This window comes from Heterodontus francisci, chromosome 4 (assembly GCF_036365525.1).
Source record: "Heterodontus francisci isolate sHetFra1 chromosome 4, sHetFra1.hap1, whole genome shotgun sequence".
NCBI classification, from domain to species: Eukaryota; Metazoa; Chordata; class Chondrichthyes; order Heterodontiformes; family Heterodontidae; genus Heterodontus; species Heterodontus francisci.
In genome coordinates this window covers 164,987,638-165,002,220 of record NC_090374.1, presented here as the reverse complement: position 1 = coordinate 165,002,220, position 14,583 = coordinate 164,987,638, and the positions used below count along the sequence as shown (strand labels likewise).

The 14,583-nt window shown below is 43.1% G+C and overlaps 1 protein-coding gene across 8 annotated transcripts in view; it reads left to right on the top strand.

Moving 5' to 3' along the window:
- Positions 1 to 14,583, top strand: part of adgrl3.1 (adhesion G protein-coupled receptor L3.1) — a 713,955-nt gene that overhangs the window by 148,040 nt on the left and 551,332 nt on the right. For 6 of the 8 annotated variants that reach the window (XM_068030472.1, XM_068030479.1, XM_068030474.1 and 3 more), the window contains exon 2: positions 5,578 to 5,677. The exons of 1 other annotated variant lie outside the window; for it this stretch is intronic. The gene's annotated coding sequence lies outside the window, so the exon portion shown is untranslated. Of the gene's footprint in view, positions 1 to 5,577; positions 5,678 to 9,097; positions 9,219 to 14,583 lie in introns of those variants that run through there. One more of the 8 variants, XM_068030478.1, reaches the window with a different exon arrangement.

Sequence of the window (14,583 nt, the reverse complement as noted above, 5' to 3'; positions counted from 1 at the left end):
TATTTGTATCCTTGAATACTTCGTGCCCTGCCCTCGCTATTTTTAAGCTATATTTTTGTTATTGCTACTGCGTCATATTCCCACGTGGCTTTTTGTGCTTGTAGCTCTCAAATCTTATTCACTACACTTCATGTGTTTACATACACGCATTGTAAACCTATCTTTCTAGTCCTCGTAGTTTTTCTTAGTCTGCTCCTACCTAATATGCTACTGCTTCCTTCTCTGGTACTATCCAATATTCTCACTCCTTTATGCACCTTATTCCTCTTTTCTACTTCTCTTTGCTGGTGCCCAACCCCCTGCCAATTTAGTTTAAACCCTCACCAACTACACCAGTGAACCTCCCTGCAAGGACATTGGTTCCAGTCCTGTTGAAATGCAACTCGGTCATTTTGAATTGATGCCTCCTGCCCCGGTGTCCCTAGTATCTGAAGTCCTCCCTCCTGTACCATGCCTTGAGCAATGCATTGATCCTCCCTATCTTCCTATTTTTACACACTTTAGTGCTTGTCCTTGGGAGTAATCCAGAAATTACTACCTTTGAGCAGAGTCTTACATTTTTTCCAATGTTGTCCAGCGTTTTCCTTGACTATAAGTGTCAAGAAAACCGTGATCATGGGATAAGCTGTTGCATCTCCGCCCCTGATCACACTAAAGGTCTGCTCAGGTCAGGAAAAAGAACCCGACTGAACCACAGTGGACCCGAGCCCGACCCGGCCCGAGTCCCTCCGATTTTGCTTCGAATCCGACCCGACCCCAACTCAGCCCGACCCGACCATCCCTTTGCTTCAGACTCGGAGTCTCCAGGGAACTGCAGCATATGCGTGATGACGTCACAGTGATGTCACTCGCTCACTGCGCAGACTCAGTTTTGTCCTGGACCCCCAGCTCAGGTAAGTTTTTTTTTAAATTTCATTACTTACCAGCAGAGCACTTATAGTGTGTGCCCGGCCCGGCCCGACACGAGCCCAAAAGCCAGTTCCAGAGGTTGGACCTGACCCGACCTGAATCCGACACATGTTGTCGGGTCCTATCTGATTCGGGTTGGGTAGCAGGCCTTTAGATCACATTAAATAACACTCCACTGGAAGTGATTTGAAAATTCTGCTACCTTGGGTCCACAGTGACAGACAGTCTGTCCCTTGATGCTGAGCTCTATACAGCATAGGGAAAGCAGCTACCACCTTTGGCTGACTTGTGAAACTTGCATGGGAAAAACACCAAGCTGACCCTTAGGACCAAGCTGATGGTTTATAAAGGCCTGTGTTCTCAGCACCTTGCTGTATGGCTGTGAAACATGGGTGACTTACAGCTACCAGAAAAAGAAGCTCAATAATTTCCATCTTTGCTGTCTGCAGCACATTATGGGTATATCCTGGCAGGACAAAATCACAAATGTGGCAGTCCTCTGAAAGGCAGAGCTCCCAAGTGTGTTGGCACTAATCAAACCGCTTTGATAGATCAGACACGTCCGCAGGATGGAAGATGGTCGCATGCCCAAGGACCTTGTGTATGCTGAAGTAGCTGGGGCCAGACGACCAGTGGGGTGCCCAAAGCTCTGCTTCAAGGTTGTGCGCAAGTGTGACATGAAGGCCCTAAATATGGACTATCTCACACCTGGGAGTCATAAGCTGGCGAAAGAGGGAAATGGCGACACATCTAGTGGACTAGTGTGCACTACCACGTCAACTAGTTGCTACAGCAACTTGGCAACAGGCGCCAACATCAAAAACAACAACTCACCGTCACTTGGCAGCTTCATGTGCGGCACTTGTGACAGAACCTGCCTCTCCTGGATTGGCCTTCATAGGCATCAGCAAAGGTGTACCAAGAGAAGACACCGAAATGCATTGTTTGCTGCGTGTCCATCTTTCATAGATGGAAGGATGCCGACCAACTATTTATTAACCTTTTCACCTGAAAATCTGACCATAGCACCTCACTACCTGCCCTCTCCGTGCTGTTGGCACTGACGTGAGCCACAACTTCTAGCTTACTTGCTTCCCACCACAAAATATTCTGCACCCTCTCTGTGATGTCTTTTACTCTGGCACCGGGGAGGCAACACACCATGCAGGACTCACAGTGATGGTTACGGAAATGTTTGTCTGTCCCCCTGACGATGGAATCACCTACAACAACTGCATTTCTCTTTGTTGTTCCCTCCTGTGCAGACCCTTGCCCATTGGTTGAATCATCTGGTCTGCATTCCTTCATGGTGTCGTCCCTTCCAGCAGTCTCCAATACTGAGTACTGGTTTGAGAGTGGAAATACTCTGAAGACTCCTGTACCTCCTGCCTCTTCCTATTCTTCCAGGTGGCTAGGCATCTACTATCCTGAACACTCTCTGCTTGTTGGGGGTGACCATCTCCTGGAACATTCGATCCAGGAAACTATCGCCCTCCCTGATGCTCCGCAGTGACTCCAGTTGCTCCATAAGCTCGGAAATCCTGAGCTTGAACTCAAGTTGCTGGAGGTACTTTCTACACACATGGTTCCCCCAAGACACATTAAGTGTCCTTAAGTTTCCACATGGCACAGGAATTGCAAGCAACATGTCTCAGTTGTCCATCCATTATCTAAGAAAAAAATCTCTTCCCTCTTTTAGAATCTAGGTAATAGCTTGTATAAACAATTAATTTTAATTAATGGCTCTGGACCTGCTCTGTGCTAACACTCTTAGGAATTCATTTACTGCTACACTTAAACTAATTAATAAAATTTTAATCAGTGCAACAAGATGTGCGATAAATTTAATATAGTTCTTTATAGTTTTCCAGTCATAGTTTAAACCGCTGCTTCAATTTTAAGAATAAAATTATTACCCACCAACCAGTCACATACCTGTCCTCTGACGGCGCTCCTCTGTTCCCCCGCTCGCGCGCTCTCGCTCCTCTTATCCTCTGCCGCCACTTCTGGTGTCTCCAATCAGGTCCACGCTCAGCTTTTTTTAAATGAATACCACTTTCGACCTTTGAAACCTAAACTATAAAGTCCCATATAACTTGGCAACAGTTGAGTGGACATCTTGCTATATCTGTGATTCAACAAATTGTTGAGCAAGATGTGCATTGCACAATCCAGCTTTTGAAGTGCTTACTGCGGTCCTGGATTGAAGTCATTCTTTGAGAAGAAGGATGCCTGCATTCTCTTCAGAGGAGCTTAGTAAACCACTATTCTCTGATGTACCCACACGAGCACTATTGATGCTGTCACAGTAATTGAAAATATTGTGAGCTGATGAAACCGCATTAATTTTTTCAGTTGATAAACTTTCATCTGTCACTAGTTTTCAATATGGGAGGAGAGGGTGCGGGGTGGAAGATTACTGGGTCCTATTGTTTCTCCTCATCCCCTGACTTTCACAGCTTTATCACAGCCTCTAAAATTTAGAATCATTAAGTTTAAGGCCATTTTGCCCATCATGTCTGTGCCAGCCGAAAAACGATCTATCTATTCTAATCCCACCTTTCAGCATTTGGTCCTTAGCCCTGTAACTTATGGCACTTGAGGTGCATATCCAGACTCCTTTTGAATTAGTTGAGTGTCTCTGCCTCAACTCCCCTTTCAGGCAGTGAGTTCCAGACCATCACTACCCTCTGGGTGAAAAAGTTTTTCCTCATCTCCCCTCTAATTTTTCTTCCAGTCACTTTAAGTCTATGCCCCCTCGTCGCTGACCTTTCTGCTAAGGTGAATAGACTCCAGGTCGCTCAAAATGTTGTACATTTCAATCAGATCTCCCCTCAGCCTTCTCTGTTCAAAGGCGAACAACCCCAGCCTATCCAATCTTTCCTCATAGCGGCATTTTTCCAGTCCTGGCAACATCCTCGTAAATCTCCTCTGTACACTCTCTGGTGCAATTACATTCTTTCTGTAATGAGGTGACCAGAACTGTACACAGTACTCAAGTTGTGGCCTATCCAATGAGTTATACAGTTCCAGCATAACCTCCCTGCTCTTATATTCTATACCTCGGCTAATAAAGGAAAGATTTTCATATGCCTTCTTAAACACCTTATCGACCTGTCCTGCTACCTTCAGGTATCTGTGGACACTCAGTCCAAGGTCCCTCACTTCCTCTACACTTCTCAGTATTTCCCATTAATCGTGTATTCCTTTGCCTTGTTTGACCTCCCCAAGTACATCACCTCACACTTCTCCAAGTTGAATTCCATTTGCCACTTTTCTGCCCATCTGACCAGATCATCAATATCTTCTTGCAGCCTACAGCTATCCTCCTTGCTATCTACCATGTGGCCAATCTTTGTGTCGTCTGCAAACTTCTTGATCATGCCCTCTACATTTACATCCAAATCGTTAAAATACACCACAAAAAGCAGGGGATCCAGTACTGAGCCCTGCGGAATGCCACTGGAAACAGCCCTCCAGTCGCAAAAACAGCTGTCAACAATTATCCTTTGTTTCCTGCCACTGAGCTAATTTTGTATCCACCTTGCTGCATTTCCCTGGCTCCCTTGGGAATTTTTTTTTTAACCAGTCTGCCATGTGGGACCTTGTCAAATTTGTGAAGATCTTAATTCATGTTCCACTCGATTTATATTTTCCTTTGCGCAGTGGAGAGTGAGATGGTAATGCAGCAAAACACTCTGCTGCTTATGTGCCCATTTTGCTTTGAAAGTTCACCTGAGCGTCCTTGTCCTTTGCAGCAGTAACATGCCTTGACTTCTGCACGTTATCTGACAGCTGATGCAACTTGAAGATTGCCCTAACGTTTCGTCTAAAGTATTTTTCCTCCAGCATGCTGAACATACAGATTCTTTATTGCTCTAATTTCTCACATAGCCCAGTTCTTTCACCATTTACCAATGAATGCAGAAACAAAGGTCTGTCGTGACTTAATGGATAATCATTCATAGAATAGAAAATCACTTTAGTTGTACTTTTATTTTGCTTTTTTAAAGAAAGGGTTTTATGTCTACTGTTGAAATGAATATCTGTTTTTGCTTTGACCAATGGATGTGGAGAAGATGTTTTCCTAGCCTTCTGCAAGCATTAATAGAATGTAAATAGGACCCCACATTGAGTCTACTTAATTCAATCAAAAGTGCTGTAATATCTGATGCCATGGAAATTCATTTCTTGACGCTGGATGCAGGTGCAAAGAATGATCGTGTTTAAATGCTGGAGTTTTGAAAAGCCACCTAACTACACCATCAGCCTTCCAACTTATACAGACACATTGTCCCTTTCCATTCCAATGGATATCATTATATTTTTGACAGTGCTTTAATGAGATTAATTTTTGAATATATTTTTCTGTATATTACCAGTTTAATAACCAGATGCTGATTACCAAATCAAAGATTTGAATCATGTCTTCCAAATTCTTTTATTGGCGTTTTTTAAAAATGTGATTGCTATGTCCTCCCATAAAAGAGTATTGGAATTCTATTACCAGTGGCTTTTATTTCTGTTACAATAGTTTGCAGTGCACAGTGTCAACTCCTTGATTGTCAAAATTAAGATCAAAATAGGTCACTTTTTTTTTACATTACAAGCACATTACCAGCAATGCACTTATGAGATAATTAAACTCTATACCTCCTTGTTTTTCAGGTGTTCTTGATTGATTCCAGAACAGTTTTGTTTCGGTTGATTTGACGATTTGATGCCGATCTTGCTGCTTGGTCACTAGCTTCAATCAATTGAGATTGAGGTTAGTATTGCTCCTTTATATATATGTATGAGGAATCTTTTAGTGTACAAAACAAAACCCCTCTGAAATTCATCTGTTAGAAATGAACAGGCCAATTTGTTTACTATGCTGAATCAGAAAAATGGAAAGTGTGGTTGCAGGTTTCTGCAAATTTTAAATACCTCCGGGTTTGATCCAATAATTCTCTGTGTACAAGTGAACCAAGCAAGGCTGATTTGTAGTTACTTTTTTTATGGTAGGGCAGTTGTGAGAAGCCATTCTGAAGGGTCAGATTAGTTCTCTCTGTCTAATGCATTGCTGAATGGTGCTGTAATTTGGTCCCTGCATGATGTGGGGATTTTTCTTTGGCTTGTAAATGCTTAACTTCTTTGTTTTTTGTCTTTGTAAATTTAAATCCATTATGCAAATACTTGCTGGTGCAGCTCTGGTTTAGCCATGGGTTTACTGTTGAAATACAGCTATTCTTCTGAAAATATTCCACTGAATTTCTCATTCAAAGTTCGCAGCTGCGATTCAACTTAAAACTGTTGGAAACTTTTGCCAACAGGAAGCCATACATAATAGGTAAAATATGCCAAGTATAATTGGTTATTAAAATCACTGACAGCAGATCAATCACTGCACAAAATATTGAAGAGTTGATTGAAAATTTGCTTTTCAGGAGAATGGGGCAATATGTTTAACTTCCTTTCCTCAACAATGCTTTAGGTACTAATCCCATTAGAATGGCAAGCACTTGAACTGAATGCACAGGATCTAAAGTGTTCCAATATGCATAGAGAGGTCTCATATTTAAGCAGTTGATAGATTTTAAATTTTCAGTAAAGTTTTTACATTATAGATTTTGCTCTCTTAGTTTAAGAATCAGTTCATATGATTCAATAATATACAGGATTTGCTGTTTCTTTCAGGACCATTTACCCATTAGTCTCGCCAGGGGGGACAATTCAAATCTAGATTTTTGTATGAACCTTCTACATATTTTGGCTTCTAAAGCACTGATCTGACTTTTTTATGATGACCTACATCTGTTCCTCAGCAATTCTTTTGACCACAGAATGTGGTAACAATAAAGTAATTTGGTATATTTCACTCTCTCTTCTCCCCAGGTTCATTTGTAGACTGAGACCATTTTCAGCTTTCTTTGGGGGTGGAGGGGGAGGGTGGGGTTTAAAGCTTTACGTTGCTTTTAACTTTTCAATGGGCTGAGCCATTTCTTCCATATTATTCAAATCAAATTGTTTGGCATCAAAGTAGTTCAGGTCCCAGAATTTACTGGATTCACCATTCAAAATGTTAAAGTATTGTTCCCAAATAATTATGGATTCTAGCCGAAATCCAAAAACAGGGAGGGGCAAGAAGAGGAAAATTGGCCCATTCAGTTTGAATGAGCTATTCCACTCTAAATAGTGACCTGACCTTTTTTTGATGGGATGACTGGCCTGATGTGCTGCTTCTCTGCGACTACAGTTTTGTTTGATTCTTGGACTTCGTTTATTGACAAGCCATAGAAAGAGCTATTTGATGCTTCATGTTCTTCACGTTTCACATGTGATCACTCTGTTCAATGAATATTATTGCACCAGGCTGTTTGCAGTTCAGGCAATACTAATAATTCCTTTGCAAATCAGTGAGGAATTGATGAGCTTCTTCCAACATATTTCTTTCTTGTCCTTTTCGAGTTTATGTCTCATGATCTGATTTTGCCATTGAGGCATTATTGCTCTCGGTGATGAAATCAGCATACTCTAGTTGTCAATTTTTCATAGAAGTCAGTGAAAATTCTATCCGCAAATGCCATCTTAAAATTAGTCTTCAAATTCCAATCGTTATGAACTAGACACTTTTCAAAATCTCTGTCATTAATCAAAGCAGACCTTTTGGTAAATAAGAGTCTGAAACAGGCTAAAGTTCTGGAGCAATAGCATTGCTTATGAATATTATAGATGTGCTGAATACTTTATCCAAGAATAAGATCTGTGGACAGTTGGTCAATTAATCTTTCATTTTGTAACAAAATGAGGGAAATGTGGAGGAAAATTTATGGCACAATCTTATTTTCTCCTCTTGCAACCCTGTTTATTGTAGCTGCTTTCAGTTGGGCAGGGTAATGGGGTAAGCAGGTTCTCCATACATGCGATGGACAAGATTCAAGTAGTACAAATCAATGCATACTTCTGTGTTCTTCCCTTGCTTATACACCTTTCCCAGATTTACTGGGATTCCTGTATTTAACAGAAACCTTGGATATGATGCTGCTGCAGGTAGAAACATAGTAAATCTTGGTCATCTACTGGTTAGCAGTTTCCTATCCTTTTTATAGCGTCACTGAACTTAAAAACTGATTTTGTTTTCCCCTTTTCCCTTTGTTGCAGTCTCCTGTCTATTTGACATGAATGCTGCCAGGGAACTGGTAATACCTCTGCAATCCACTAGCCTTACCAGGCTTCCATACTCGCATAGTGACTGAGAAAATGGGATGCTTTTGGCACTGCTACAGGAGGTAGAGTGTCAAAAATGGGTAGAACCTAGAAGGAACAAGAAGGAGACTGAGGCATGGAGCTGAGAACAGGGAGGGAATAGATGAAGAAAAGACTACAGAAGTTATTGTTTCCTTGTCACATTTACCACTGTCTTTTGCTGTTTTAATACCCCTTTACTCATTTCATCACTGCTGCCCTTCCACCCTATCACAGACCTTTTATTCTTTCCTCTGATTCCCCTCTTTCGATGTCTCTGTTTTGTCTCTAAATTTTGCCAGTTCTAACAAAAGGTCAACAACTTGAAATATTAACTTAAAAGCAAAATACTGCGGATGCTGGAAATCTGAAACAAAAACGAGAAATGCTGGAATCACTCAGCAGGTCTGGCAGCATCTGTGGAAAGAGAAGCAGAGTTAACGTTTCGGGTCAGTGACCCTTCTTCGTAACTGACAAATATTAGAAAAGTCACAGATTATAAGCAAGTGAGGTGGGGGTGGGGCAAGAGATAACAAAGGAGAAGGTGCAGATTGGACCAGGCCACATAGCTGACCAAAAGGTCACAGAGCAAAGGCAAACAATATGTTATTGGTGTGTTGAAAGACAAAGCATTAGTACAGATTAGGTGTGAATACACTGAATATTGAACAGCAGCAAGTGCAAACCTGAAAAAACAGTGGGTAAGCAAACTGAACAAACTAAGATGAAATGAAATAAATGCAAAAAAGAGATAGTAAAAAATGTAAAAAAGAATGTAAAAAAAAGGAAGAAAAAATAACTAAAAATGAAAGTAAAATGGGGGGCTGTCATGCTCTGAAGTTATTGAACTCAATCTCATCTACCGATTAGGCACACTACAGCCTGCCGGACTGGCAGGTTCACGCTCCATCCACTAGTTGAAGATCTCTACTGGTTTCTTGGGTGAATGTTTATCTCTCAATCAACAACACTAAAAGCAGATTGACTGGTCATTTACTTCTTGCTGTTTGTGGAACCATATTCAGAACATATTGGCTACTCCTTTTGGGGTGTCCCGAGGGCATGAAAGGTGCTGCATAATTGTAAGTTCTTAATTTCCTATATACTCCCTCTCTGCTCCCTGTGGCATTTTCAAAATCTGAAAAATAGACATTTTAATGTATAAGTTCACAAAAATAAATATAAAGTTGTAAAAGGATGCTTAGCCCTGCTTGGGTCAGAATCTGCTGTGATTCCTTGATACCATGGAATAATTATGCTCACTGGTACTAGTACGGTGCAGACCACATGATGAGTAGTGAAGGGCTGTGGCAGCTGTGTATTTTTACACTGTTGTGTTGGTGCCTTCAGGGGAGAAGGATGAAGAAAGAAAGTGTTCTGGAGTTTTCCTTGACTACCTTTGGGGGCAAGGGAATATTTACGCAGAACTTTCCCTCCTGAGATTAGATGGGTGGGGTATCTCTTAGGATAGATTGTGCATGGTCTGTGGAAGCAGTGAGCTTTCTTGGTGACTTTAAGCTCCACAAGCATCCATATTCATGTCAATCTGAATGAAAGATAGCAAGAAAAAATAAACAACTGTATATGTGGGAAATCTGAAATAAAAACAGAAAATACTGCAATATGCAACAGGTCTGTCCACAACACAGTGGCGCAGTGGTTAGCACCGCAGCCTCACAGCTCCAGCGACCCAGGTTCAATTCTGGGTACTGCCTGTGTGGAGTTTGCAAGTTCTCCCTGTGTCTGCGTGGGTTTCCTCCGGTTGATAGGTAAATTGGCCATTAGCAATTGCCCCTAGTATAGGTAGGTGGTAGGGAAATATAGACAGGTGGGGATGTGGTAGGAATATGGAATTAGTGTAGGATTAGTATAAATGGGTGGTTGATGGTCGGCACAGACTCGGTGGGCCGAAGGGCCTGTTTCAGTGCTGTATCTCTAATCGGAAAAACTAACAACAGAAAAGATGGGCTAATATTTTGGGTGTTGATGCTTCTGTCAGAAGTTGGCAAGTAAACAAACTTCTGTAGACAATTGAGCAAAATGGGGGTGAGGGGGGAAAGAATGAACAACAGGTGCAAGAGTAGGGGAGTACTGATTTTTAAAAAAATTCATTCATGGGATGCGAGCATCGTGGACAAGGCCAGCATTTATTGCCCATCCCTAACTGCCCCTTGAGAAGGTAGTGATGAGCCACTACCTTGAACCGCTGCAGTGTGGTGTGGGTAAAGCCACAGTGCTGTTAGGGAGGGAGTTCTAGGTTTATGACATATCCTCCATTTGGTACTGTGATAAACTCTTGCTTGTCAACACCAGGAAGAATGAGCCAGGGAAGAGAAAAATATGATTTTTATGTTGGCTTGGCTTTAGCCATTAGCTGGAGAATCTTTATTGAAGGGAGTTTCATCCTTTAAAAAAAAAATCCTCTCGCTGAAGTGGCTATTGGGATTGAGCTCTTTCTCTCCCCTTGTTGAGTTCTCTGAGGGGCTCACCTCTTGCTTCCGACCAAACTTTTACAACACAATATTCTGTTTTCTGTTTGAAAACTGATATCTTTTTACATTGGTAGCATTTTCTGCTTTTGCTTTGAAATAATATCCTTTCTGATTTAATTGTTTACTTTGCCTAGTGGCATTACCAGTTGCAGCTTCTGTCGTTCTGCAGTTACAGTCAGAATACCATCTGGTGTCTTCCTGAGTTCAGGAGGTACAATTGGGATTTTGTCTTTAGCAGTGAATGAGTTAATTTCAGAACCGCTGCATGAGGTGATGGTGCAGGTTGATTTATCACTGGAAGCACCACGGCTTACCCGGATGAAAAAGTGTAAATGCTTGTATTTTTTTTTTAAGAACTGTAGTACAATGTAGATCTAAAAGTGGAGAATGGGTAATTTCAAATACTTAATTGTGCAGCACCATCTGCTGCCTCCAGGGAATACACAAGACATGTGACTGTAACCTGGCAGGTTCCATATTGAAGCTCGGGTATGTCAAGGGACGCCCTAGTAAAAGCCACTTTCACCGAAGTAAAACTGCAATGCAGATGCAACCTTAAAGAAAACCCACTTCCCAGTTCAGGGTCATCAGTTTTGTGATTTGAGACAAGGAGGAGACTGACTGTCTGGAGCATGATTGTGCAGTGGAAATGTCTTGAGGCCCCTCTGTTCATTGTTATTCAGCATGAGAGTCTGTTGGCACACAGATGATCTGCACTGTAAATTATGCACAATTTACATGGGAAGCTCATTAATTCCCTGACACCAGAATTAGTTGGTTTAATTTGTAATAGTGTCACGTGGTTAGTCCATTTCGAATGCATTTCTTTCCTCTCTGTTGAGTTTCAGACACTGACATAGTGAAAGAAAAATGTACAGGTGTCATTCATTGTTACAGATTAACTGAAGGTAGAAGGCAACCGTTGTTTTGTGTCTCAGATGCCTTTTCATCTAATTACTTTTACGGGGTACTGCTTCAGGGAGGTGCTGTAAAGGGCACTGACTCGTAACTTTCCTCAAGAGGGAATTGGTCAAGAGCACAGCCTGTAGTTAGGAGAATTTGTTCCTGATCTCAATGTCAGCTGACCTGACTTTTCAATGAGCACATCACCCATCAATGTGCTTTGTTTGCAGGCTTTGGATGCATAATGAAGGCAATTCCTATTCTTCTGCACATCTGTAATAGGGAGCTGCTGCTGCTTCTTTGGCCTCCTTGTCTCGAGGGACAATGGGTAAACGCCTAGATGTAGTCAGTGGTTTGTGAAGCAGTGCCTGGAGTGGCTATGAAGTCCAATTCTAGAGTGACAGACTCTTCCACAGGCGCTGCAGATAAAACTGGTTGTCGGGGCTGTTACAAGGTTGGCTCTCTCCTCGCACTTCTGTCTTTTTTCCTGCCAACTGCTAAGTCTCTTCGACTCGCCACTCTTTAGCCCCGCCTTTATGGCTGTCCGCCAGCTCTGGCGATCGCTGGCAACTGACTCCCACAACTTGTGGTCAATGTCACAGGACTTCATGTCATGTTTGCAGACGTCTCTAAAGCAGAGACATGGATGGCTGGTGGGTCTGATACCAGTGACGAGCTCGCTGTGCAATCGTCCTTGGGGATCCTGCCATCTTCCATGCGGCTCACATGGCCAAGCCATCTCAAGCGCTGCTGGCTCAGTAGGGTGTATATGCTGGGGATGTTGGTCGCCTCGAGGGCTTCTGCGTTGGAGATACGGTCCTGCCAAGGATTCTCTGGAGGCAGTGAAGATGGAATGAATTGAGACGTCGCTCTTGGCTGACCTGCGTTGTCCAGGCCTCGTTGCCATAGAGCAAGGTTACTGAGGACACAGGCTTGAGATGCTCGGACTTTTGTGTTCCGTGTCAGTGTGCCATTTTCCCACACTCTCTTGGCCAGTCTGGACATAGCAGCGGACGCCTTTCCAATGCGCTTGTTGATTTCTGCATCGAGCGACAGGTTACTGGTGATAGTTGAGCCTAGGTAGGTGAACTCTTGAACCACTTCCAGTGTGTTCGCCGATATTGATGGATGGAGCATTTCAGACATCCTGTCCCATGATCATTTTCTTGAGGCTGATGGTTAGGCCAAATTTGTTGTAGGCAGCCGCAATCCTGTCGATGAGTTTCTGCAGACACTCTTCTGTGTGAGATGTTAATGCAGCATCGTCAGCAAAGAGGAGTTCCCTGATGAGGACCTTCCGTACTTTGGTCTTCGCTCTAAGACGGGCAAGGTTGAACAACCTGCCATCTGATCTTGTGTGGTGGAAAATTCCTTCTTCTGAAGACTTGAACGCACGTGAGAGCTGCAGGGAGAATAAGATCCCAAACAGTGTAGGTGCGAGAACACAGCCCTGTTTCACGCCACTCAGGAAAGGAAAGGGTTCGATGAGGCAACGCTATGCTGAATTGTGCCTTTCATATTATCATGGGAGCAGATCATTTCAAATTGGGTGTGTTCAGGGAGTGTTGGATAACTTGTATTGTTGCCATCTGAGGTCATCTTTTCACTGATTTTTTTGGTGTGGAACTGAGCTAATTTATGTTGAATTTGAAGGCTTTTTGATGATGGCACCTTTCCCAAGTTGAGTATTGTATGTTACACAAGTAACAGTGTAGTAATCCTGTTGAAGGAGACGTGTATACTCTTGTCTGACCCTTTTGCAACTTTTATCTGCCATTATAGTGTTGTGAAACACTCCCCTCTTGTCTGTATCACAGACATGTTTAACAGCCATATGGTGTTAATGGTTCATACCAGAAGTGATAGCCCAAGGAAAAGTCTGAAAAGATGGTTATTTGTAAGTGATTTGAAGGCTGTAACCTGGTTTGAGGTTTGGCTTTTGTAGTTAGATATCATTCAGATATCGCAAGTGTTTCACTTGCCTGCCTTTTCAGTCCCAGCACCATTCATTCGCTATAATACATTCTGTATTAAAGTTCATGCACAGTGTAATAATGAATGAAGAATAATGCATTGTGTGTGCAGACATACATAAAGACTGGAGTTTAACACCTCCCCCCAGGAGTGGGCTAGGAGGTTGTGGGGGGGAGGGGGGTTGGCGGGGTGCGTAAAAGGGGTTGTTGACATGCCTGTCGCCGAGCCACCCTGTTGCTGTTTCACCACTGGTGGGGAGGTGGCAGATGGCCTGCCTGCCGTTAAGCCACTTAATTGCCACTTAAGGGCCTCTTCCCACTGCCACTGCTATTTCACCAATGGTGGACGGGCACTTCAGCACCTGAGGCGGCTGATTAATGATATCTGGTGGTTTCCTTGGGGGTGGGATCTCTTGATTCGAAACCCTGTGCCCCAGCAGCACAGGCCACCCCGCTAAAACAATCCCACATGCCCTAGACTCCGCCGCCATCGCCTATCCGATTATCCCCAGCGAGGCCGGACTTCCACTTAACTTTTCCAGGACCGCCTTGATTGTTGCTGGTCCTGCTTGGATGCAGTCCCAGCAGTGGCCACCACTCCCTGTGGCGCTGCTGGGACTGAAGAGCTGCCACCCTCTGATTGGCCAGTAGCTCTTGGAGGCGGGACATCCTGCCTCAGTGGGGCGGAAGTCTGGACTGAAGCCAATTAAAGGTCTGAGCCATACAAAATAGCAGCATGGCTTCCAGGCTCGGCGGAGGCGGGCTCGACTCCCAGCTTTCCAGCTGCTGGCGGGGCCACTGCCTCATTGCTAAATTCCGGCCAAAGTTATGTAATTCTGATGGTTGGGCAGTAATAATAATGTGTGACTTATTGGAAAGACTAAAATGCTATTTTTGCTGGCTTGTGAACACAGGCTGAATATTAACTTTGTTTCCCTGCCATTTCTGATTACTCAACTTCCCCTCCTAACTCCCGTGACTCCTTTCTTTTCCTCCTGTCCCATCCTGTTCCATTTTAAAAGTGCTATTGTCTTGTTTCCTACTGAAAAAAAGCCTACCCTTGACATAGCTGTTCTCCC